The sequence below is a fragment of the Salmo salar genome, chromosome ssa11, assembly GCF_905237065.1.
Source record: "Salmo salar chromosome ssa11, Ssal_v3.1, whole genome shotgun sequence".
NCBI lineage: Eukaryota > Metazoa > Chordata > Actinopteri > Salmoniformes > Salmonidae > Salmo > Salmo salar.
Window position 1 is genome coordinate 64,717,211 of NC_059452.1, and position 22,492 is coordinate 64,739,702.

The 22,492-nt window shown below is 44.6% G+C and overlaps 1 pseudogene; it reads right to left on the reverse strand.

Moving 5' to 3' along the window:
• Positions 1 to 22,492, reverse strand: part of LOC106562910 (endothelin-converting enzyme 2-like) — a 65,145-nt pseudogene that overhangs the window by 20,861 nt on the left and 21,792 nt on the right.

Here is a 22,492-nt window from a genome sequence, read left to right on the forward strand (position 1 = left end):
CTGAGCCTGCACTTGTGAAGGTGGTAAATTACCTTTTAACGGTGTCAGACCAAGGCTCTGCATCTGTCCTCGTGCTCCTAGACCTTAGTGCTGCTTTTGATACCATCAATCACCACATTCTTTTGGAGAGATTGGAAACCCACATTGGTCTACACGGACAAGTTCTGGCCTGGTTTAGATCTTATCTGTCGGAAAGATATTAGTTTGTCTCTGTAGATGGTTTGTCCTCTGACAAATCAACTGTAAATGTCAGTGTTCCTCAAGGCTCCGTTTTAGGACCACTATTGTTTTCACTACATATTTGACCTCTTGGTGAATTCGGAAACATAATGTTAACTTTCACTGCTATGCGGACGACACACAGCTGTACATTTTGATAAAACGTGGTGACGCCCTGTTGCCCTCCCTGGAAGCCTGTGTTTCAGACATAATGAAGTGGATGGCGGCAAATGTTCTACTTTTAAACTAGGACAAAACAGAGATGCTAGTTCTAGATCCCAAAAAACAGAGATCTTCTGTTGAATCTGACAATTAATCTTGATGATACAGTCGTCTCAAATAAAACCGAAGGACCTCGGTGTTACTCTGGACCCTGAGCTCTCTTTTGACGAACATATCAAGACTGTTTCAAGGACAGATTTTTTCCATCTACGTAACATTGCAAAAATCAGAAACTTTTTCCAAAAATGATGCAGTAAAATGCCATAGTTTTGTCACTTCTAGGTTAGACTACGGCAATGCTCTACTTTCCGGCTACCCGGATAAAGCACTAAATAAACTTCAGTTCGTGCTAAACACGGCTGCTAGAATCTTGACTAGAACCCCCAAAAATTATCCTATTACTCCAGTGCTAGCCTCTCTACACTGGCTTCGTGTTAAGGAAGGGGCTGATTTCAAGGTTTTACTGCTAACCTACAAAGCATTACATGGCTTGCTTCTACCCATCTTTTCTGATTTGGTCCTGCCGTACATACCTACACGTATGCTACGGTCACAAGACGCAGGCATCCTTACTGTCCCTAGAATTTCTAAGCAAACAGTTGGAGGCAGGGCTTTCTCCTATTGTGCTCCATTTTTATGGAATGGTCTGCCTATCCATGTGAGAGACGTAGACTCGGTCTCAACCTTTAAGTCTTTATTGAAGACTCATCTCTTCAGTAGGTCCTATGATTGAGCATTGTCTGGCCCAGGAGTGTGAAGGTGAACGGAAAGGCACTGGAGCAACAAACAGCCCTTGCTGTCCCTGCCTGGCCAGTTCCCCTCTCTCCACTGGGATTCTCTGCCTCAAACCCCATTACAGGGGCTGAGTCACTGGCTTACTGGTGCTCTTCCATGCCGTCCCTAGGAGGGGTGCATCTCTTGACTGGGTTGAGTCACTGATGTGATCTTCCTGTCCGGTTTGGCTTCCTTGGGTTTGTGCCGTGGGGGAGATGTTCATGGGCTATACTCGGCCTTGTCTCAGGATGGTAAGTTGGTGGTTGAAGATATCCCTCTAGTGGTGTGAGGGCTGTGCTTTGGCAAAGTGGGCTCTCTCACCCCCTGTCCTGTCCTTTGTCTTTTCTTTAAATTGTATTTTCTATGGTGGAGAGTTAATGCACTATTTGTTTTAGCGGTATCACAGGTTTTTTCAAAGTTACGGTGGAAGAGGACAGAGTTTCCTGGGGTTTGGAAGGTGTGGTTTGCGTGATGGCGTCTCAGCCTAGCGCGGAGGAGATGCTGTCGATACGACATGGATTCAGGTGTGTTCCTGAGAATGGAGTTGAAGTGGAGGAGGTTCTGCTTGCAGTCGGTGAACAGGTAGAAGTGGAATTTATTCATGCCGCTTCTAGAATGAACAAAGTTGTGGTTGTGTTCATGAAAAGAGCAAATTTGGTTGGTAGGCTAATTGGTAGGCTACCCCTTCGACAAGGGTGGTCATTGCAAATATGCCTCCCTTTATTGTGGATGATGAAATCAGGAAAGAGCGGAGTCATTTTGGTAAGTTTGCTAGTGGTTTTCATGTACTGTCGGCAGGTTTTCAGGCAGATGCCGTTAAGCACGTTGTTTCATTCCGGAGGCAAGTGTTTATGTTTTTGAATAACAATGAGCAACAGCTAAATGTGCATTTTAAAGTGAGGCATGGTGAGGGGCTCTGCAGGGTTTGCCAGCACAGATAGTCTATGGTGTTTTGAGTGTGGGGATTTGGGGCATAAAAGCTTTGCATGCCCACATAAAGGCCGTAGACAAGGTGAGGGCACAAGCGCCAGTGGGGGAAAATCGAGGTCAACGTGCAGGGGGCAATGAGATGCAGACAACAGAGGCTGGGCCTAGTCATGCCAGGGATGGTGGTGTAGATGAGGCTGGGCCTAGTCAGGCTAGAGATGGTGGGGTAGCTAAGGCTGAGTCTAGTCACGCTATGGATGGTGGTGTAGCTGAGGCTGGGTCTAGTCATGCTATGCATGGTGGTGTAGATAAGGCTGGGCCTAGTCATGCTATGGAGGGTTGTGTAGATGAGGCTGGGTCTAGTCAGGTTATGCTAGTGGATGTAGAGAGTATAGTGGGGAAGTGTAAGAGACTAGGGGGGAGGAGGAGGGTGTCAAGCGGAAAAGGAAAAAGGGTGTGGTCAAAGGCACCATGGAACCTTTGCCTGGTGCTGGGGGGGAGGCCCTGACCAGAGAGGAAGGGCAGGTGGTCAGGATGGGAGATGGAGAGGAAAGTGAGAGTTTGAGGAAGAGGACACTGAGGAGTTATTTTTTCAGACTCCTCTTCAATGGGTCCGGAGCTGACAGCCAGTCAAGCAGAAGTGTCAAAGTACACGTTGAGGGAACTGACAAGGTTCCTGAATGAGACCAAGGGGAACAAAGTTAATCTTGAGGCTTTTTTTCTGATCCAACAAAGTTTGTAAGATCAGCACAACATGCTATGAAAAATGAGGGGCATGGTGTCCTCTCACCCAGGAAACGGTTTAGGAAGTGGGTCACAACAGTGCGTAAGGGTCTACCTTCAGACACTGTTTAGATGTATAGTTTCTTTCTGGCACTGGGGCTTTTTGAGCTTTGCTATTGGTCTCTTTCTTTGCTGGCTTTTCTCCCACTTCTTATGGAGACTCTTCGGGTAGGCTCGCTCAATATAAATGGCACCAGAGATGCAGGAAAGAGGAGTGTGTTGGGTGAATAACAAAAAGAAGTACAGGTGTTGTTTCTGCAGGAGACGCATAGTGATGTGTTGAATGAAGTCAATTGGGGGCTCTGATGGAAAGGGGCAAGTGTGTTGAGCCATGGGACAAATTTTAGGGCAGGGGTGGCAGTCCTTTTTGTACCGGGTCTGTCTGTAAAAATTTGCTCCTCAAAAGGAGGTGTGTAGTGGTAGGCTGCTTGTTATAAAAGCAGAAATGAACATGGTTTTTGTCTTTATAAATGTGTATGCGCCTAACACAGGGAGAGAGAGGGGGGTTCTGTTTGGGTGTCTTAGACAGGAACTCTCACAGGTAGCGCCTGAGGAGACGCTGGTGGTCGGAGGGGACTGGAACTGTACAATGGATTTTTTATGAGTCTGAGTCAATGGTGGGATGTGGGGAAAGTCCAAATTCGGCTTTTCTGTCAACAGTATACAGCTCTCTCATCCTCAGAGTATAGGAGAGTATTGGGGGAACTAGAGCATTGTATTAGTGAGATGAGGTAGAGATGGTGGGGCAAGGCAATGTAGGCCTCCAGGCTAATTTAGCTGAATTACGTAGGGACCTGGGTAGTTTTTTCCAGGTTAAAGCAATGGGAGCACTTGTAAGAGCTAGGTTCTCCATGCGCAAGGAGATGGATGCTCCCAGCTCCTTCTTTGGTTTGGAAAGACAGAGCGGTGAAGCCAAGAATATGCATTGTCTACGGCTGTCCTCCTGACCTCTAGATGCTGTTCGTCCACTAATCTCATTGCAACTCCCCTCCAAGTCTCCGACCACTACCTTGTATTCTTTTCCCTCTCGCGCTCATACAACACTTCTCACTCTGCCCCTACTCGGATGGTATTGCGCCGTCCCAACCTTCGCTCTCTCTCTCCCGCTACTCTCTCCTCTTCCATCCTATCATCTCTTCCCTCTGCTCAAACTTTCTCCAACCTATCCCCTGATTCTGCCTCCTCAACCCTCCTCTCCTCCCTTTCTGCATCCTTTGATTCTCTATGTCCCCTATCCTCCAGGCCGGCTCGGTCCTCCCCTCCTGCTCCGTGGCTCGACGACTCATTGCGAGCTCACAGAACAGGGCTCCGGGCAGCCGAGCGGAAATGGAGGAAAACTGGCCTCCCTGCGGACCTGGCGTCCTTTCACTCCCTCCTCTCTACATTTTCCTCTTCTGTCTCTGCTGCTAAAGCCACTTTCTACCACTCTAAATTCCAAGCATCTGCCTCTAACCCTGGGAAGCTCTTTGCCACCTTCTCCTCCCTCCTGAATCCTCCTCCCCCTCCCCCCCTCCCTCTCTGCGGACGACATCCGATCCTCGTTTGCTAAGTCAAACGACAGCGCTGGTCCTGCTCACACTGCCCTACCCTGTGCTTTGACCTCTTTCTCCCCTCTCTCTCCAGATGAAATCTCGCGTCTTGTGACGGCCGGCTGCCCAACAACCTGCCCGCTTGACCCTATCCCCTCCTCTCTTCTCCAGACCATTTCCGGAGACCTTCTCCCTTACCTCACCTCGCTCATCAACTCATCCTTGACCGCTGGCTACGTCCCTTTCGTCTTCAAGAGAGCGAGAGTTGCACCCCTTCTGAAAAACCTACACTCGATCCCTCCGAAGTCAACAACTACAGACCAGTATCCCTTCTTTCTTTTCTCTCCAAAACTCTTGAACGTGCCGTCCTTGGCCAGCTCTCCTGCTATCTCTCTCAGAATGACCTTCTCGATCCAAATCAGTCAGGTTTCAAGGCTGGTCATTCAACTGAGACTGCTCTTCTCTGTGTCACGGAGGCTCTCCGCACTGCTAAAGCTAACTCTCTCTCCTCTGCTCTCATCCTCCTAGACCTATCTGCTGCCTTTGATACGGTGAACCATCAGATCCTCCTCTCCACCCTCTCCGAGTTGGGCATCTCCGGCGCGGCCCACGCTTGGATTGCGTCCTACCTGACAGGTCGCTCCTACCAGGTGGCGTGGCGAGAATCTGTCTCCGCACCACGTGCTCTCACCACTGGTGTCCCCCAGGGCTCTGTTCTAGGCCCTCTCCTATTCTCGCTATACACCAAGTCACTTGGCTCTGTCATATCCTCACATGGTCTCTCCTATCATTGCTATGCAGACGACACACAATTAATCTTCTCCTTTCCCCCTTCTGATAACCAGGTGGCGAATCGCATCTCTGCATGTCTGGCAGACATATCAGTGTGGATGATGGATCACCACCTCAAGCTGAACCTCGGCAAGACGGAGCTGCTATTCCTCCCGGGGAAGGACTGCCCGTTCCATGATCTCGCCATCACGGTTGACAACTCCATTGTGTCCTCCTCCCAGAGTGCTAAGAACCTTGGCGTGACCCTGGACAACACCCTGTCGTTCTCCACTAACATCAAGGCGGTGACCCGATCCTGTAGGTTCATGCTCTACAACATTCGCAGAGTACGACCCTGCCTCACACATGAAGCGGCGCAGGTCCTAATCCAGGCACTTGTCATCTCCCGTCTAGATTACTGCAACTCGCTGTTGGCTGGGCTCCCTGCCTGTGCCATTAAACCCCTACAACTCATCCAGAACGCCGCAGCCCGTCTGGTGTTCAACCTTCACAAGTTCTCTCACGTCACCCCGCTCCTCCGCTCTCTCCACTGGCTTCCTGTTGAAGCTCGCATCCGCTACAAGACCATGGTGCTTGCCTACGGAGCTGTGAGGGGAACAGCACCTCCGTACCTTCAGGCTCTGATCAGGCCCTACACCCAAACAAGGGCACTGCGTTCATCCACCTCTGGCCTGCTCACCTCCCTACCTCTGAGGAAGCACAGTTCCCGCTCAGCCCAGTCAAAACTGTTCGCTGCTCTGGCACCCCAATGGTGGAACAAGTTCCCTCACGACGCCAGGACAGCGGAGTCAATCACCACCTTCCGGAGACACCTGAAACCCCACCTCTTTAACCTGTTTAGGATAGGGGGCAGTATTGACACGGCTGGATAAAAAACATACCCGATTTAATCTGGTTACCACTCCTACCCAGTAACTAGAATATGCATATACTTATTACATATGGATAGAAAACACCCTAAATTTTCTAAAACTGTTTGAATGGTGTCTGTGAGTATAACAGAACTCAAATGGCAGGTCAAAACCTGAGAGATTCCTTTACAGGAAGTGGCCTGTCTGACCATTTCTTGAACTTCTTTTCCATCTCTATCATTTACTAAGGATCTCTGCTCTAACGTGACACTTCCCACGTCGTCCATAGGCGCTCAGAGCCCGGGAAAAAACAGAATGTCGTCATTCCAGCCCCAGGCTGAAACACATTATCGCCTTTCTCAAGTGGCCGATCAAGGGACACTGGCTTATGCGCGTGACCCCGACCGCCCCCGCCTTTGGGATTTTTTCCTCTGTTTGCCGAAAAGGAGATTCCCTGTCGGAATATTATCGCTTTTCTACGAGAAAAATGTCGTAAAAATTGATTTTAAACAGCAGTTGACATGCTTCGAAGTACGGTAATGGAATATTTAGAATTTTATTGTCACGAATTGCGCCATGCGCGCGACACTTCTTTACTATTTCGGATAGTGTCTGGAACGCACGAACAAAACGCCGCTATTCAGATATAACGATGGATTATTTTGGACCAAACCAACATTTGTTATTGAAGTAGCAGTGCTGGGTGTGCATTCTGACGAAGACAACAAAAGGTAATCAAACTTTTATAATAGTAAATATGATTATGGTGAGTGCTAAACTTGCCGGGTGTCTAAATAGCGAGCCCGTGATGCCTGGGCTATGTACTTAGAATATTGCAAAATTTGCTTTCACCAAAAAGCTATTTTAAAAATCGGACATATCGAGTGCATAGAGGAGGTCTGTATCTATAATTCTTAAAATAATTGTTATGCTTTTTGTGAACGTTTATCGTGAGTAATTTAGTAAAATGTTAGCGAATTCCCCGGAAGTTTGCGGGGGGTATGCTAGTTCTGAACGTCACATGCTAATATAAAAAGCTGGTTTTTGATATAAATATGAACTTGATTGAACAAAACATGCATGTATTGTATAACATAATGTCCTAGGGTTGTCATCTGATGAAGATCATCAAAGGTGAGTGCTGCATTTAGCTGTCTTCTGGGTTTTGGTGACATTATATGCTGGCTTGAAAAATGGGTGTCTGATTATTTCTGGCTTGGTACTCTGCTGACATAATCTAATGTTTTGCTTTCGTTGTAAAGCCTTTTTGAAATCGGACAGTGTGGTTAGATTAACGAGAGTCTTGTCTTTAAATGGCTGTAAAATAGTCATATGTTTGAGAAATTGAAGTAATAGGATTTTTAAGGTTTTGAAAATCGCGCCACAGGCTGGCAGTGGCTGTTACGTAGTTGGGACGAATTCGTCCCGCCTAGCCTAGAGAGGTTAAGGAATACCTAGGATAGGATAAAGTAATCCTTCTAACCCCCCCCCTTAAAAGATTTAGATGCACTATTGTAAAGTGGTTGTTCCACTGGATATCATAAGGTGAATCCACCAATTTGTAAGTCGCTCTGTGCATAAGAGCGTCTGCTAAATGACTTAAATGTAAATGTAAATGGTGGGGGAGATGCGGGAGCGGACTGTGGAGTTTTATACTGAGTTGTATAGGGCAGAAATGTGTGATCCTGTGTGTCTTGTTTGCAGGACTCCCTTAGCTCTCTCTGGCACAGAGGGATGAAATGGACATTCCTCTGTTGTCCCATGAACTGGCAGAGGCCGTAACCCAGATGTCCCCCGGTCGTGCACCGGGGGTCGATGGACTCCCAGTGGAGTTTTATAAAAAATTCTGGGGAATAATTGGACAGGATTTCTTTTGCGTGAATGCGTCGCGGTAGGAGAGTTGCCGAAGAGCTGCCCCCAAAAAGGGGACTTGTGAGATCTTAAGAACTGGAGGACTGTGGCATTACTCTGTGCGGACTACAAGATATTTGCCAAGGTCCTCTCTAACAGACTGAAGTCCCATTTGGACTCGATAGTACATAAGGACCAAACAGTGTACCGGGACGCTCAATCATGGACAACTTGTTCTTAATCAGGGACATGTTGGACTTGTCAAGAGGTTCTAATGTGAACTTTGGACTGGTCTCTTTAGATCAAGAGAAATCTTTTGATACAGTGGACCATGAGTTTCTGTTCAATGTGATGTCTGTGTTTGGGAAGAGTTTTTTGACCTGTGTGAAGCTGTTTTATGCTGGGGAATCATGTATGGTCAAGGTGGGAGGGGGCTCAGTAGGCCAGTCTGGGTGAGACGGGGCATTAGACAAGGATGCCCTCTATCTGGGCAGTTATATACACTAGCCATTGAGCATTTTTTGGGACTGCTATGCAGGAGACTGCAGGGAGTGTGCTGGACAGGCATGGATGTGGTGACAGGCATAGCAGTGTCAGCATATGCAGATGATGTTTCTGTGATGGTCAGGATATGCAGGCACTAGAGACCAGTCTGAAAGTGTACGAGGGAGCTTCATCAGCTAAGGTAAACTGGGGCAAGAGAAAAGCTCTTATGTGGGGCATGGGGGGGATAGGTCCCCTCTGCTTCCAGGGGGTTTGCAGTGGGGTTGTGATGGGCTTAAAGTGTTGGGGGTGTACCTGGGCTCAGAGAGGTGGGTCAGGAAGAACTGGGAGGGGCTGTCAAGACTGGCCAGGTGGAGGTGGCTCCTGTCCCAAGTATCATATAGAGGCAGGGTGCTGATAATCAACAACCTGGTGGCATCTTCCCTGTGGCATAAACTGGCTGTCCTCAACCCCCCCGCCGGTCTGCTCGCAGACCTGCAACGCAAGCTGGTGGACTTTTTCTGGTCGGGCCATCACTGGCTGAGGGCTGCAGTGTTGTATATGACTGTCCACGAAGGAGGACAGGGCCTGGTGGAACTGGAGAGCAGGATGGCTGCTTTCTGGCTAAAGGCGGTACAGAGACTGCTGTACCATACTGATGTTGGCTGGAGGGAACCAGCATGCGTGCTGCTGAGGAGAGCTGGCGGATTAGGGTTGGACCGGCAGCTGTTCCTCATGAAGCTGGAGAGGCTGAGTACAGCAGGTCTCTCAGATTTTTACTCTGCTTTGCTGAGGGCCTGGCAGCTGCTAAGACCCAAACAAGAAGGGGTGTGGAGCCTGGGCTGTGGGAGGAAGCCTATCTTCCACAACCCAGCCATCCCTTTGAGATCGGTTCAGTCGTCCACCCTGCAGCGGCAACTGATGGCAGCGGGTTTACAAAGGCTGGGTGACCTGCGACTGCTGGGAGAGGGGTGGAAAACCCCAGAAGTCTTGGCCCAACAAACAGGAATAATGTCTCTTATGCTGCTGGAGTGATTCCTGGAGGAGGTCCAGGAGGCACTGTCTGGGCCGGTAAGGGGGGGGTTTGAGCAGCCACCAATGTTTCAGCCACTGCAGGTGACGGCAGAGACTGGAGACTGGCAAGGGGGTCTGGAGGACTTGTTCAATTTTAACACTCCGAGCCTGGGGGAGTTTGAAGGGGTGGGAGGTAAAGCCCTCTACAACCTCTGCGTTAAGGTTAGGAACATTAGGAGCCTAACAGGAGTGAAGGCACATCAGTGGTAGGGGGTATGTGGGGCGGAGAGTATGGTGGGTTTTAGATGGAGGGGGCTCTACAAACCCCCAGTACCAAAGAGGTCATGGGACCTCCAGTGGAGGGTTCTTCATGGAGCCCTGGCCACTAACAGCTGGTTGGCACGGTTTGAACTGGGCAGGGGTGTCCTTTCTGTGTAATGAAAAAAACTGTGATTCATGTGTTTTCTGTGTGCACCAGGTTAATGCCATTCATGTCTCTGTTGGAATGTCTGTGTGAAAGGTTAGGGTGGTTTTTACTGTTGGGATGTTTATATTGGGATACAGGTATTCGAATAAGGAGAAGGCCAAATTTTCTGTTTGCTCAGGCGAAGTTGGCTAACAAGGAGGAACAGGGTCAAAGGTGGGGGATAACATACTCTTTACTATTGTTTAATGGGATTGTCTCTGCGCGCTTTAGGGTTGAGTTTGAATTCTATAGAATTATAAAAAGTGTGTGGAGATGTTTCAGGAGATATGGTGTGTTAGGGGGGCTGTCTGTATAGCTGGAGAAGATGTTTAGATATAAGGTTGTAGAAGTGGTGTGTTTTTTGGGGTATTGTGATGTTGTTTTGTATCATGTGGTAGATGGAAAGGTGAGTATGGTACATGTATGCAGTACAGGATATATTTTGTTGTTTTATTTTTAAGGGGGGGTGGTGAGTATTTAAATGAAATTAGGAAGTTTGATTAAAAGAAAGACAAAGTCTCTCCCCCTCCCTCCCTGCCTCAGGACTACCTGGCCTGATGACTCCTTGCTGTCCCCAGTCCACCTGGTCATGCTACTGTTCTGCTTGCGACTATGGAACCTTGACACGTTCACCGGACGTGCTACCTGTCCCAGACCTGCTGTTTTCAACTCTCTAGAGACAGCAGCAGCGGTAGAGATACTCTGAATGATCGGCTATGAAAAGCCAACTGACATTTACTCCTGAGGTGCTGACCTGTTGCACCCTCGACAACCTCTGTGATTATTATTATTTGACCCTGCTGGTCATCTATGAACATTTGAACATCTTGGCCACGTTCTGTTAATCTCCACCCGGCACAGCCAGAAGAGGACTGGCCACCCCTCATAGCCTGGTTCCTCTCTAGATTTCTTCCTAGGTTCCAGGCTTTCTAGGGAGTTTTTCCTAGCCACCGTGCTTCTACACCTGCATTGCTTGCTGTTTGGGGTTTTAGGCTGGGTTTCTGTACAGCACTTTGTGACATCAGCTGATGTAAGAAGGGCTTTATAAATAAATTAGGTTTCCTTTATTTTGGCAGTTACATGTATATTGGCACACTTACCCTCTTGTTACAGACCAAGGGTAACAATGTCAACCTTGAAGTTGGCCAAGTTGACCTGTTAACCTCTTGGCGTTCCCCTAGGATAGGGGGCGCTAAAGCGATTTTTGAAAAAAAAAATCGTGCCCATTTTAAACGGCCTCCTACTCAAACTCAGAAGCTAGGATATGCATATAATTAATACTTGTGGATAGAAAACACCCTAAAGTTTCTAAAACTGTTTGAATGGTGTCTGTGAGTATAACAGAACTCATATGGCAGTCAAAACCCCGAGACAGATCGAAACAGGAAGTGGAATTCTGAATTGCGAACTCAACTTCATCACGTTGCCTATTAATCACACCGTGAGCTATGGTTCATTGAGCACTTCCTATTGCTTCCACTAGATGTCCCCAGTCTTTACAAAGTGATTTGAGACTCCTACTGTGAAAACTGAATGAATGAGACGCTGTGGAACGTGGTCACACGGAGAGGGCCATCACCATTATGACGCCGGCGCCCCTGGTTACCCTCCCCTTTCGAAACGTTTTGAAACACAATGCAATCGTCCCCCTCGAATCTTATTGGCTCTCTTGTTGAAAAACGCTCTTAAGATTTATGTTATACAACGTTTGACATGTTTGAACGAACCTAAATGGGAAAAAAATGCTTTTTGTCGAAATGGCTGTCCCGTGGCCGACGGAGGATTTGGATCAGCCTTCAGACGCGCTAACAAGAACAAGCTAATGGAACATAATGGATGAACTTTTTCGAACGAAAATACATTTGTTGTGGACCTGGGATTCCTGGAAGTGCTTTCTGATAAAGACAACCAAAGGTAAGGGATTATTGACAATAGTATACAAGACTAGATGTGATATGCGATTGTTCCAAGATGGCGCTGACCTGTAACGTTAGCCTATTTTTCAGAGTATCGCATCCCCTTTCATCGCAAAGTATGATTACCCAGTAAAGTTAATTTTAAATCTGGCATTACAGGTGCTTTCAAGAGATATTCATCTATAAATCTTAGAATGACAATATTACATTTAAAAAATGTTTTCGAATAGTAATTTAGTAAATTGTAGCTCTGTTTCATCGGATGCATTTGAGGGAAAATAGTTAGTCAACGTTACGCACCGATGTAAAATGCTGTTTTTATATATAAATATGAACTTTATCGAACAAAAGAATGCATGTATTGTGTAACATGATGTCCTAGGTCTGTCATCTGATGAAGATTGTCAAAGGTTAGTGCTGCAATTAGCTGTTTTTTGGTTATTTGTGATGCATGTGGTTGGTCGGAAAATGGCTATGTGGCTACTTTTACGATATACTCCTCTAACATAATCTAATGTTTTGCTTTTGCTGTAAAGCCTTTTTGAAATCGGACAACGTGGTTCGATTCAGGAGAGGTGTATCTATAAAACGATATAATTGTTTTTTTTTATTTTTATTTTTTTTATTAAATTTTGTTATGCTAATGGCGATATGATTTTTCGCTGGATGTCCGTCCCGTATGCCGCACAGGGGTTAAACAAATGTGATTGGATGGTGGCTCTACTGTTTAAGATCTCTGATAGATTGATTTGTTATTTTGTTACCGGACATACAAATGACTCGTGGTAGCCAGGCGGCTATTTGTGCCAGGTTCTCCTATGAGAAAAGCTAGCAGCTAGCCACTTTAGACCAAAGGTCTAAACCTCCGGTCTAAACACAAGTTTGCAAGTATGGACCCACACTGTATAGCCTCAAAACATGTGCCACACCCTGTGGGCCCAGAGAGTAAATCAAGTACACATATAGGCTTACAGGTGGCCAATTGGATAGCTCAGATAACTGCGTCTGCAGCCGGTGATTGTCAAGCAAATAACTTCCGGTCTCAAGGTAATTGACCATTAATCAACAAACACATTCAGCATCTTCTGGCTTCCACACAGCCTACAAGCCACTAATGCAGGACTTTGGAAAATCTACATTAACAAAGAAACAGGTACTCTATATACTATACGCTTAATTTAGAGTTATTTATGTTTTTTTATTTCACTTTTATTTAACCAGGTAAGCCAGTTGAGAACAAGTTCTCATTTACAACTGCGACCTGGCCAAGATAAAGCAAAGCAGTGCGACAAAAACAACAGAGTTAAACAAACGTACAGTCAATAGCACAATAGAAAAATCTATGTACAGTGTGTGCAAATGTAGAAGATTAGGAAGGTAAGGCAATAAATATGCCATATAGGCGAAATAATTACAATTTAGCATTAACACTGGAGTGATAGATGTGCAGATGATGTGCAAGTAGAGATACTGGGGTGCAAAAGAGCAAGAAGATAAATAACAATATGGGGATGAGGTCGTTGGGTAGCGCTATTTACAGATTGGCTGTGTACAGGTACAGTGATCGGAAAGCTGCTCTGACAGCTGATGCTAAAGTTATAGAGGGAGATAAGTCTCCAGCTTCAGTGATTTTTGCATTTCGTTCCAGTCATTGGCTTTGGGGATGACCAGTGAGATATACCTGCTGGAGCGCGTGCTACGGGTGGGTGTTGGTATGGTGACCAGTGACCTGAGATAAGGCGGGGCTTTACCTAGCAAAGACTTAGAGATGACCTGGAGCCAGTGGGTTTGGCGACAAATATGTAGCGAGGGCCAGCCAACAAGAGCATACAGGTCGCAGTGGTGGGTATTATATGAGGCTTTGGTGACAAAACAGATGTGATAGACTACATCCAGTTTGCTGAGTAGAGTGTTGGAGGCTATTTTGTAAATGACATCACCAAAGTCAAGGATCGGTGGGATAGTCAGTTTTACGAGGGTATGTTTGGCAGCATGAGTGAAGGAGGCTTTGTTGCGAAATAGGAAGCCGATTCTAGATTTAATTTTGGACTGGAGATGCTTAATGTGAGTCGAAGGAGGGGTTACAGTCTAACCAGACACCTAGATATTTGTAGTTGTCCACATATTCTAAGTCAGAACCGTCCAGAGTAGTGATGCTAGTCGGGCGGGTGGGTGCGGGCAGCAATCAGTTGAAAAGCATACATTTTGTTTTACTAGCATTTAAAAGCAGTTGGAGGCCATGGAAGGAGTTTTGTATGGCATTAAAGCTCGTTTGGAGGTTTGTTAACACAGTGTCCAAAGAAGGGCCAGATGTATATAGAATGGTGTCGTCTGCGTAGAGGTGGATCAGAGAATCACCAGCAGCAAGAGCGACATCATTGATATATACAGAGAAAAGAGCCGGCCCGAGAATTGAACCCTGTGGCACCCCCGTAGAGACTGCCAGAGGTCCGGACAACAGGCCCTCCGATTTGACACACTGAACTCTATCTGCAAAGTAGTTGGTGAACCAAGCGAGGCAGTCATTTGAGAAACCAAGGCAATTGAGTCTGCCGATAAGAATGCGGTGATTGACGGAGTCGAAAGCCTTGGCCAGGTTGATGAAGACGGCTGCACAGTACTGTATTTTATTGATGGCGGTTATGATATAATTTAGGACCTTGATCGTGGTTGAGGTGCACCCATGACCAGCTCGGAAATCAGCTTGCATAGTGGAGAAGGTACGGTGGGATTCGAAATGGTCGGTGATCTGTTAACCTGTTAGGGCTAGGGGGCAGTATTTGCACGGCTGGATAAAAAAATGTACCCGAATTAATCTGGTTACTAATCCTACCCAGTAACTAGAATATGCATATACTTATTATATATGGATAGAAAACACCCTAAAGTTTCTAAAACTGTTTGAATGGTGTCTGAGTATAACAGAACTCATTTGGCAGGCAAAACCCTGAGACATTTTCTGACAGGAAGTGGATACCTGATGTGTTGTATTACCTTTAAACCTATGCCATTGAAAAACACAGGGGCTGAGGAATATTTTGGCACTTCCTATTGCTTCCACTAGATGTCACCAGCCTTTACAAAGTGTTTTGAGTCTTCTGGAGGGAGATCTGACCGAACAAGAGCCATGGAACGATGATGGCCCATTAGACACCTGGCGCGCGAGTTCATGTTGGGTACCCTCGTTCCATTACGTTATAAAAGAGAATGCATTCGTCCACCTTGAATATTATTCATGTTCTGGTTAAAAAGGCCCTAATGATTTATGCTATACAACGTTTGACATGTTTGAACGAACGTAAATATATTTTTTCCCCTCGTTCATGAAGTGAAGTCCGGCGGGCTTAGATCATGTGCTAACAAGACGGAGATTTTTGGACATAAATGATGAGCTTTTTTGAACAAAACTACATTCGTTATGGACCTGTGATACCTGGAAGTGACATCTGATGAAGAGAATCAAAGGTAATGGATTATTTACATAGTATTTTCGATTTTAGATCTCCCCAACATGACGGCTAGTCTGTATCGCAACGCGTATTTTTCTGGGCGCAGTGCTCAGATTATTGCAAAGTGTGATTTCCCAGTAAGGTTATTTTTAAATCTGGCAAGTTGATTGCGTTCAAGAGATGTAAATCTATAATTCTTTAAATGACAATATAATATTTTACCAATGTTTTCTAATTTTAATTATTTAATTTGTGGTGCTGACTTGACTGCCGGTTATTGGAGGGAAACGATTTCCTCAACATCAATGCCATAGTAAAACGCTGTTTTTGGATATAAATATGAACTTGATAGAACTAAAAATGCATGCATTGTCTAACATAATGTCCTAGGAGTGTCATCTGATGGAGATTGTAAAAGGTTAGTGCATCATTTTAGCTGGTTTTATGGTTTTGGTGACCCTGTCTTTGAATTGACAAAACATTACACACAACTCTTGTAAATGTACTGTCCTAACATACTCTAAATTTATGCTTTCGCCGTAAAACCTTTTTGAAATCGTAAAACGTGGTTAGATTAAGGAGATGTTTATCTTTCAAAGGGTGTAAAATAGTTGTATGTTTGAAAAATTTGAATTTTGACATTTATTTGGATTCAAATTTGCCGCTCTTGAAATGCACCTGCTGTTGATGGAGTGCACCACGGGTGGGACGCTTGCGTCCCACCTAGCCCATAGAGGTTAACTGGGCTTTTGAAGATTTTAGAAAGGTAGGGCAGGATAGACATAGGTCTATAACAATGTAACTTTAGTTGTGATTCAAACAAAGTATATGTTCTGATTTTTAATACATTATAAGGCTGCATGATCCGACTAATTATGATTTGAAGAAAGTCGCATGAAAGGCATGAGCTCTGCTTTGTTTATTTCACAGGCTGTCACACTTCATCACTCTCATTCACAAATTTAAAAGCACTTGATAATAATCACATTTCCCAGCGGCATCCCCTTTATGTGGTTGTAATGCCCCCTAAAAAAATCCATGCCTTTTGTGGGAAAGTGGCCGTTGTGCCCTTGGGCTCCGCGGCTGATAAGTGGCCGTTGTGCTTCGGAGCGCCCAGCCGGGGCGCCCAAGGGCACCTCTCACTCATATTGCTCTCCATCACATGATCGGGTCTTTCTAACAGGCTACAAGTGAAGACCAATACACCGGGGATGCAACTGCGCGCGTCCTTATCCAATTTCGAGGCGCATATTGAAGATATTGGAAGAACTGTCCACATTTACTTTACGTCAGCCAACAAGATGAGTAGGCCAAACGAACAGCAAAAGCACTAGCCTATGTCAATCTACAATCCCCCATAGTACACAAGTTGACCTATTCTGTGCGTGAAATAAATATTCCAAACATAGTCTGGGACAGTTGTGGGATGCGATAGATCCCAAATTAATACAACCACTAGCATAAAGACAAAACAAAAAACGTTTTCAAGTAATGAGTCTGACGCAACAGATCAGAAATTTTATCGACATTAAGCTAAACGATTAGCCCATTTCTTCTAATTATAAGCGCAAATGTTCCATTAGCAGGACAACACCATTCTCAAAAGTGACCGCAGATGCGATTATGCATTAATGGTTTTATTATAAAGGTGCATTTTTATGGTGAAAACTATCTTCCCAAACTTGAAACTCACTCACTGCATATGTATGCCAGTTAGGCTCTACGCCTGTTGTAAAGTGGATTAATGTGCTTCATTTTAAGAAGTTACTTGGCCACTTTAGTTGTGATACAAACCATATAAAAACATAGGCCTATTGGCTAGGCTACATGCGGTGTGCGACTATGATCTGAAAAAGTCACACAATAAAAGGCTTTCGCTGTTTCCTGCCTTAAAGCTGGGCATCATTCACAAGAGATAATATATCATTCATAGGAGATAGGCTAATATTGTCACCCATGAGACTATTCTTGATTTAATCTTGTCTTTACATATACTAAATAATATATGTCAGAATTTTTTTTTGATTTAGAATGGACCATTATCATACACCTGTCTCGAAACAGGGAGAGGGGAAAAAATACATGTCATCTATGCACTTAAATAGAGAGTGGAGGACGCTTTTCCCGTGGTTCATTTTCATGCCAGCCAGGTAGGCTATACTCCTGTTGTAAAGAGAAACAATGTGCTTAATATTAGGAAAGGTGAGAAATAAATATAGTAGGCCTAGCCTACTGATGGGATCCTCTTTTTAAGAGGCCGTCACTGTTTTCTCACCAATTGCATAGCCGATATAAATGTTGCGTAACATGAGCTCATGAAGTGATTGATTCGATTTTCGATTACATTTCCATTGATGTCAGAGTGATTAGAGGGACAATAGAGTGCTGAATACCAGGCAGTTAACAAGTTTAGTAAGCTACTAATGACCATCAGCAGCATCAGAGCTTGAGGAAGCCTAATTACCGTGATTAAAATGGTCACATGGAATTTTACTGCCGTTATCACTTGTGACTGCCGGTGTGGCAGTAATACGGTCATTGTAACAGCCCTATGCATGCATGCCTATGTGTGCGTGTGTGTGTGTGTGTGTGTGTGTGTGCTAGCCCATGTCTTTTCATTTAAAATAGACCCAAAGCCAGAGCAACTGACCTGGATGACATTGCTATTGGAATTCTTGGGGTCCACGCTGACCCTGACTGTGAAGAAGGGCTGAGCGCGGTAGGGGCCCGACACAGTCTTCAGCACCTCCATGAAGTTGTCCTTCTCCCAAGGACCAGTGATGCTCCAGCCCCCTGTCTGAACACACACAGACCAAACAGAGGGACAACAAGTTCAGAGGCACAGATAAATGTATTACCTTTGGTCAGTTTTGCATTTTCCCCCACTAAGGCGAGGGGAACTGATTCCTAGATCTGTACCAGTGGAGGCTGGTGGGAGGAGCTATAGGAGGATGGGCTCATTGTAATGGCTGGACTAGAATAAATGAAACCGTATCAAAATACATCAAACATATTGGAACCCCGTTTGACTCCGTTCCATTTATTCCATTCCAGCTATTACAATGATCCTGTCCTCCTATAGCTCCCTCCCACCAGCCTCCACTGAGCTGTACCTAGGGAAAAATTATCCTGGGAGCATTGATTTCTCTACAGTATAGTCAGAGCATTGTCTTCCGATTAATGGCATCCCTTTTTCATGTTTATTCGCACAATAAAGGACTTCTCCAGAGTTGCCGCCACTATTTGGACGTAATTCCTGTCCAGTGCGGAAATGCTCGTTTAGTTCCACCCTCCAAACACCAACATATGGCTACTTATAAATATTGATTAAAATCGGGCGTGCAGATCTCCACCTTCCTCCGTGTGCACAGCCCATACGGTCTATGGCACAGCCCATACGGTCTATGGCACAGCCCACACTCCGTGAGTAAACAAAACAAAAAGCCAGGGTCATGGTAGCTTCGCTTATCGCTACAGAGCACAGCTAGCTACGAATTAGAGATAGAGCGATATATATATATATCGCTCTATCCTCACTCTCCTCCCCCCTCTTCTGCAACGGAATTGAATGATCAATGGATAAGCTACAAAATCTACTCCTTTCACCAATAAACCAGTAACTATTAGTACCTGTAACCAGAGCCATATATTTAGTGTAACTTTTTGAATATTGTTCTAATTCTAGACATTCAGTTACATAGCACTGTTTAAATATTCCCCATGTAATGTTAATGGGGAGCTAACATGGCTGCCATAGAATGTTGAAGTGTCATGTACTGTAAAATGCATCATATTGTAATGCAGAAACCACATTGGCCCAACTCTAAATACATGGCTTTGCCTGTAAATCAAGTGCAGAGCTAGTTCATACAGGGATCCCGAGTACTGGCTTCAGCCATGCATCAGCTGACGTCACGCCAATCATATTCTACAAACACTCCTGCCTTGATATGGTAGTCTATATTTAGCGGATCAGTTTTCCTCACTCCTTCTCTGATGCCTCTACTGCTGTTGGGTGCTCGTTAGTATGCAGTTGCTTTTTCTGCTAGGCGCTGGTGTTCTTGGTGACATGCTAATGCTGTAGCATGCATGTCTATGTTCTGCTAGTTGTAATTATTTGCTTATGTTCCACAGTGGTGTTTGAAACTCGCCTGCATTGTTCATGTGCTTTATGTTGCAATGTTTGGCGGCTGCGGGTTGGGCGATGTTCTTTGATTGCGACGATACAAAGTGTCAATGTTTCTCGATGACAAGAGCAAGGATATTGTGCTTATCACTGCAATTCAATAGTACTTCGGTCTCTGTGGCTTGGTATTCTTTCAGTGCAGCAACATTATGTAGCTAATGGTACTGCATTATGGAAAGCCAAAAGGTTCAAAGTACTTAATTATCTGCATCAATAGGTATAGGTCTTGCATTTTATCCATGTTTTACTCATTTTTCCATGCATTTTACATAGGTAGTCCTAGTCCCTCAGTCGTTAGTTCTACCAGTAGTAATTACTGTAGCAACAGCATAATTACATTCATATGCTATGCATGCTAGTATAACAATGTTAGTGTGTTACATGAATAAGCAGGCATTATCTCTGATATGACTTGTATTCACAATGTTCTAAATATAACTTCAAAACTATTATATTCCCATGTCTTGTGCCCAACTTCATCCTCCTTATTTGGATTTTAAAATGGTGGGGTGCAGTCCAATATTAGAAGCTATCTCAGTGGCGTGATTACGGCAGAGTGTAGATTTTCATTTACCAAGATGGCAAGTTCACCTTGCCTTAGCGAAGACACCGGGCGGGCGAGTAATATGAGAAATAAGCCTACACATTATTCTGAGAAGAATCTTAGTAGAGTGCAATTATGGCAGTGTAGTTGGGTAGAATATTTCCATTTACAAAGATGGCCCGTTAATCTTGCCTAGGACTGTGGTGGTCACAGAATTTTGTCAGCCGGTGATTGTCAAGTAAATAACGGTAATTGACCGTTAATTAACAAACACGTTTAGCATCTCCTGGCTTCCACACATAGCATACAAGCCACTGATGCAGACCTTTGGAAGATCTACAGCCTAATAAATCCATGTACTATAGCCTACGCCTTCACAAAAATTCCATTACTTTAGACAGGTCAAAAGAAGCATGATATGAAGAAAATGTAGTCCATTTCAGAAGAACAGAATAGCATACTGAATTGTCCTTATGTTAGGTCCCGATCTGTGTTAAATGGCTGTGGGCTACACTAGTTAATTTAGCAGACAAGATTTGCTTAGAATTCCGTGGCATTTTATAGTATGAAGAATACAATTGAATAAAATACAAAGGATATTTTCTCCAAACGATTTGAGAGAGTGCACACATGCAGTTATTCTGTATTGAGCGATTAACAAAGAAATCAGTAGTCCTATATGCTTAATTTAGAGTTATTAATGTAACTTTAGTTGTGATACAAACGTTGGGCTAAATGTTTTGATTGTTAATACATAAGGCTGCATGATCTGACTAATGATGATTGGAAAAAAGTCGCTTGAAATGCATGAGCTCTGCTTTTTTTGAGCAGGCTGTACACACTTCATCAGTCTCTCCTTCACAATTTGACAAGCACTTGATAATGCCTAGAATTTCCCAGCGGCATCCCCTTCGTGTGGCTGTAATCCACCCTAAAAGAATCCGTGGCCATTGTGCCCTTCTCCCTGCACTCCGAATCACCTCTCACTCACATGGCTCTCCATAACGTGATTGGGTCTCTCACAGGCTACAAGTGAAGACAGACAAGTCGGGGACACAACTGCGCGTGTCCTTATCCAATTCCAAGGTGCATATTGAAGATATTGGAAGAACTGTCCACATTTACTTTTCGTCAGCCAACATGATAAGTAGGCCTAACAAACAGCAAAAGCACTAGCCCATGTCAATCTACTATCCCCCATAGAATAGGTTGACTTTTGCACTATTCCAAACATAGTCTGGGACAGTTGAGGGATGGAATTGATACCAAATTAATACAACCACTAATATAAAAAAAAACTTGACCCAACAGATCAGAACGTTTAGCTTAAAATGTTGATAAACTATTAGGTTATTTCTTCACATTATAAGCGCAGCAATGCACACATGGTAGTAGGCTATAAGCGCGAATGTTCCATTAGCAGGAAAACACCATTCTCAAAAGTGACCGCAAATACATTTATGCATGTAATGCTTCTATTATAAAAGGTGCATTTTTATAGTGAAAATGATCTTCCCCAAACTTGAAACTCATGCACTGCTTATGTATTCCAGTTAGGCTCTACACCCCTTGTAAAGTGGATTAAGGTGATTCATTTTAAGCAGTTATTTGAGCACTTTAGTTGTTATAGTTGTGATACGCTGCTGCTGCTACTCTCTGTTTATCATATATGCATAGTCACTAACTATACATTCATGTACATACTACCTCAATTGGGCCGACCAACCAGTGCTCCTGCACATTGGCTAACCGGGCTATCTGCATTGTGTCCCGCCACCCGCCAACCCCTCTTTCACGCTACTGCCACTCTGTTCATCATATATGCATAGTCACTTTAACCATATCTACATGTACATACTGCCTCAGCCTGACTAACCAGTGTCTATGTAGCCTTACTACTTTTATAGCCTCGCTACTGTATATAGCCTGTCTTTTTACTGTTGTTTTATTTCTTTACTTACCCATTGTTCACCTAATACTTTTTTGCACTATTGGTTAGAGCCTGTAAGTAAGCATTCCTTTTGTAATCGTCGCACGTGACAAATAAACTTTGATTTGATACAATCGTTATCAAAACATATAGGTCTATGGGCTAGGCTCCCCCCCTGCCCAAAAGGGCATTGTTTCTTATGCTGGGCATCAAGTGATAGGCTTATATTGTCACCCATCAGACTATTCTTGATTTAATCTTGTGTCTTTACATATACTAAATAATATATGTGAAATTTGTTTTGATTTAGAATGGACTACTATCATGCACCTGTATCAAAACAGGGGTAGCGGGGAAAAATACATGTCATCTATGCACTTAAATAGAAAATGGAGGAAGCTATCCTGTGGTTAATTTTTGTGTAGGCTGTACTCCTGTTGTAAATATAAGCAATGTACTTAACCCTTTGACGCGTACGATCACGTATTTGTGATCATTGAAGAGTGGTTCCTGCAGCGTACGATCACGTATTTGTGATCATTGAAGAGTGGTTCCT